We start from the raw sequence: 5051 nt of genomic DNA on the forward strand, positions 1-5051 counted from the left end.
TTAGCATGGCCGAGCTCGTTCTCGGACCGCGCGAGGTTTTTCTTCAGCGTCTCCACCTCCGCAGTCAGTGCGGCGGAGGCCAGCAGTGAAGTATGCATATGCATATTGACTTGATAATATTAGACTCCTGTGAATGTTATTAGATCCTCTATTCGGCTTTTCTTTCCGAACGCCGAACAGAGCATCAGGGGCTACTGTCTATGCGGTGATATTTTTTATTCTTTACTTACCTCAAAGCCTGTTAGAAGGCTGGCCCAGGCTTCAGTCAGTCCGCTCTTGGCGGACTGAACCTTCTGGATCACTGCACTCATAATAGTGCGGTGCTCCTCGTCGATAGAGGCGCCGTTAAGCGTCTCCAGAAAATTGTCCGGTGCCTCCGGTTGGACGGAGGTCACCGGCTCGGTAGGCTTGCTCCTCTTGGAAGGAGGCTGCCTACCGGAGTCCGGAACCGTTGAAGGTTCCGGCGCGGTGTCCGGCTCAAAGCCGGACTTAGAGCCCATGGGGGTTCTACCCCCTTTACGCCTGGAGTCCAGGAGGTCGCCTTGCGGCGCCTCCAGGGCCACCTCCTCCTGGCTTGGAACCTGTTGGGACAGCACCTCGGCGTCGTCCGTAGGGTGGGGGGAGGTAGCCGTCGAAAGCGAATTCACATCCGACGAATCCAGGGAACCGCTCGACGACACGTCGAGCCGGTCTTTGGGTGGACTGCATAAACATGTTCGGCATAAGGAAAAGTTGTGCAATGGAGGAATACTATGAATCACTCTGGTATCCGGACACTTACGATCTCGCCAGGGGCTTGGCCCTATGCGGCCACTCCTCTTCGCCGTCGTCGGTGTTGGTGGAGCCATCCGGAGGAAGGGTTTTCCCCTTCTTGGACCTTCAGCCTCCCCAGTTGGGGCAGCCTTCCTTTTCTTCTCTCCCCCCGCTAGAGGGGGAGAGGTCTCTTCTTCCTCCTCCTCGTCTTCATGGGAGGAGTGCGTCTTGGAGTCGTCAGATGATGAATCCGACACCCCCAGGCGCCGGGCACTCTTTCGAGTCCCCGTGGCCTTCTTCTTCGCCTTCTTCTCCGGGACCACATAGGGTGCTGGAACCAGCAGCTTCGCCAAGCGAGCGTCCACTGGGCCTTCGGGCAAAGGAGCCGGACAGTTGATCGGTCCGGACGTCTCCTGCCAATCCTGTCAAAGGTAAGGGAGCTTAGATCCCGCATGGAGTCAAACTATGAAAAATTAATACCCTGTAAAAGGTAAAAACAACTTACTGCACGAGCGCGACACTGCGTGCTGAATCCGCGATCCTCGTTAGCGGATGCGGGGGCCTCGCCCCCCTTGAAAAGCACTTTCCAGGCATCTTCGTATGGTGTATCGAAGAGCCTGCTCAGAGTTCGGTGCTGCGCCGGGTCGAACTCCCACTGGTTGAAAGCCCGTTGTTGACACGGGAGGATCCAGCGGATGAGCATAATCTGGACTACGTTGACAAGTTTGAGCTTCTTGTCCACCAGGGTTTGGACGCATGTTTGGAGTCCGGTCAGCTCTCCTTCTTTACCCCATGATAGGCCCGTCTCTTTCCAGGAGGTGGGCCACGTAGGGGATCCAGATCGGAACTCGGGGACTGCGACCCATTCAGGGTCGCGTGGCTCTGTGATGTAAAACCACCCCGATTGCCACCCCTTTAGGGACTCCACAAAGGAGCCCTCGGGCCATAGGACATTGGGCATCTTGCCAACCATGGTGCCTCCGCACTCCGCCTGGGTGCCGCGCACCACCTTCGGCTTGACATTGAAAGTCTTGAGCCATAGGCCGAAATGGGGGTGAATGCAGAAGAAAGCCTCACACACGACGATAAACGCCGAGATATTGAGGACAAAGTTCGGGGCCAGATCGTGGAAATCCAGGCCATAGTAGAACATGAGCCCCCGGACAAATGGGCGGAGAGGGAAGCCCAGTCCGCGGAGGAAATGGGGGAGGAACACCACCCTCTCATGGGGCCTAGAGGTGGGGATGAGCTGCCCCTCTTCGGGAAGCCAGTGCGCAATGTCGTTAGACAAGTATCCGGCCTTCCTCAGTTTTTTGATGTGTCCCTCCGTGACGGAGGAGACCATCCACTTGCCTCCCGCTCCGGACATGGCTGGAGAAGGTTGAGGTGGGGTGTGCGGACTTGGGCGCTGGATCTCGAGTGCGCGGAAATGGATAGGCAAAGGAGGAAGAGGGCGTGGATGAAAAGGTGGATCCTTATCCCCTTATATGGGTAGACGCGACTATGCGCCCCCACCAGCCTGGTTAAACTCGCTTATCTCCCAAGCACTGTAATCAATGGCGCAATTGGGTTACCCACACCCGTATTGATGAGAATCCCGGAATAAGGGGACACGATCTCTGCTTTAACAAGACATGCCAAGGAAACCGCCTCGCTAAACACGCTAAGGTGGGACAGTAAAATGATTTGAATAAAGACTTGGCCGTAGTGTGATGTCACGCTATGGAATATGTCAGCAGATTAGATTTGTGTAAATATTATTCTCTCTATGGCAATATGTGGAAACTTATTTTGCAGAGCCGAACACTACCTTTGTGTTCAAAATCTTCTATGAAGTATTTGGAGGAGGAACCCGCCTTGCAATGCCGAAGACAATCTGCGCGCCGGACTCGTCGTCATTGAAGCCTGGTTCAGGGGCTACTGAGGGAGTCCTGGATTAGGGGGTGTCCGGATAGCCGGACTATACCTTCGGCCGGACTCCTGGACTATGAAGATACAAGATTGAAGACTTCATCTCGTGTCCGGAAGGGACTTTCCTTAGCGTGGAAGGCAAGCTTGCTGATACGGATATGTAGATCTCCTACCATTGTAACCGACTCTGTGTAACCCTAGCCCTCTCCGGTGTCTATATAAACCGGAGGGTTTTAGTCCATAGGACGAACAACAATCATACCACAGGCTAGCTTCTAGGGTTTAGCCTCTCAGATCTCGTGGTAGATCTACTCTTGTACTACCCATATCATCAATATTATTCAAGCAGGACGTAGGGTTTTACCTCCATCAAGAGGGCCCGAACCTGGGTAAAACATCGTGTCCCCTGCCTCCTGTTACCATCCGGCCTAGACGCACAGTTCAGGACCCCCTACCCGAGATCCATCGGTTTTGACACCGACAAAGTGAGTGGGAGGAAAGTAGAACTCGATGAGGTAACTGTACCTGCTCCCTTATTGGAAAGTAGTTCATCACATAAATTTGTTCCTGTGACTACTACACCGATTAGTGAGGAAGCTAATGATGATGATCATGTAACTTCATATCAAGTTACTACCGAACCTCGTAGGTAAACCAGAGTGAGATCCGCACCAGAGTGGTACGGTAATCCTGTTCTGGAGGTCACGTTACTTGACCATGACGAGCCTATGAACTATGAGGAAGCGATGATGAGCCCAGATTCCGCGAAATGGCTTGAGGCCATGAAATCTAAGATGACATCCATGTATGAGAACAAAGTATGGACTTTGATTGACTTGCCCAATGATCGGTGAGCCATTGAGATTAAATGGATCTTCAAGAGGAAGATGGACGCTGATAGTAGTGTTAATATCTACAAAGCTAGAATTGTCGCAAAAAGTTTTTTGACAAGTTCAAGGTGTTGACTACGATGAGAGTTTCTCACTCGTATTTATGCTTAAGTCTGTCCGAATCATGTTAGCAATTGCCGCATTTTATGAAATCTGGCAAATGGATAAACAAAACTGCATTCCTTAATGGATTTATTAAAGAAGAGTTGTATATGATGCAACCGGAAGGTTTTGTCAATCCTAAAGGTACTAACAAAATATGCAAAGCTCCAGGATCCATCTATGGACTGGTGCAAGCGTCTCGGAGTTGGAATATACGCTTTGATAAGTTGATCAAAGCATATAGTTTTATACATACTTGCGGTGAAGCCTGTATTTACAAGAAAGTGAGTGGGAGCACTACAGCATTTCTGATAAGTATAAGTGAAAGAAATATTGTTGATCGGAGATAATGTAGAATTATTCTGCAAAGCATAAAGGAATATTTGAAAGGAGTTCTTCAAAGAAAGACCTCGGTGAAGCTGCTTACATATTGAGCATCAAGATCTATAGAGATAGATCAAGATGCTTGATAAGTTTTTCAATGAGTACATACCTTGACAAGATTTTGAAGTAGTTCAAAATGGAACAATCAAAGAAGAAGTTCTTTCCTGTGTTACAAGGTGTGAAGTTGAGTAAGACTCAAAACCCGACCACGGCAGAAGATAGAGAGAGAATGAAAGTCATTCCCTATGCCTTAGCCATAGGTTCTATAAAGTATGCCATGCTGTGTACCAGACCTGTTGTATACCCTGCCCTGAGTTTGGCAAGGGAGTACAATAGTGATCTAGGAGTAGATCACTGGACATTGGTCAAAATTATCTTTAGTGGAATAAGGATATGTTTCTCGATTATGGAGGTGACAAAAGGTTCGTCGTAAAGGGTTACGTCGATGCAAGTTTTGACACTGATCCAGATGACTCTAAGTCTCAATCTGGATACATATTGAAAGTGGGAGCAAGTAGCTAGAATAGCTCCATGCAGAGCACTTTTGACAAAAAAATTTGCAAAATAGTTACGGATCTGAATGTGGCAGACCCGTTGACTAAACTTATCTCACAAGCAAAACATGATCACACCTCAATACACTTTGGGTGTTAATCACATAGCAACGTGAACTAGATTATTGACTCTAGTAAACCCTTTGGGTGTTGGTCACATGTCGATGTGAACTATGGGTGTTAATCACATGGTGATGTGAACTATTGATATTAAATCACATGGCGATGTGAACTAGATTATTGACTCTAGTGCAAGTGGGGGACTGAAGGTAATATGCCCTAGAGGCAATAATAAAGCTATTATTTATTTCCTTATATCATGATAAATGTTTATTATTCATGCTAGAATTGTATTAACCGGAAACATAATACATGTGTGAATACATAGACAAACAGAGTGTCACTAGTATGCCTCTACTTGACTAGCTCGTTGATCAAAGATGGTTATGTTTCCTAA

Source organism: Triticum dicoccoides, chromosome 7A, assembly GCF_002162155.2.
Source record: "Triticum dicoccoides isolate Atlit2015 ecotype Zavitan chromosome 7A, WEW_v2.0, whole genome shotgun sequence".
NCBI classification, from domain to species: domain Eukaryota; kingdom Viridiplantae; phylum Streptophyta; class Magnoliopsida; order Poales; family Poaceae; genus Triticum; species Triticum dicoccoides.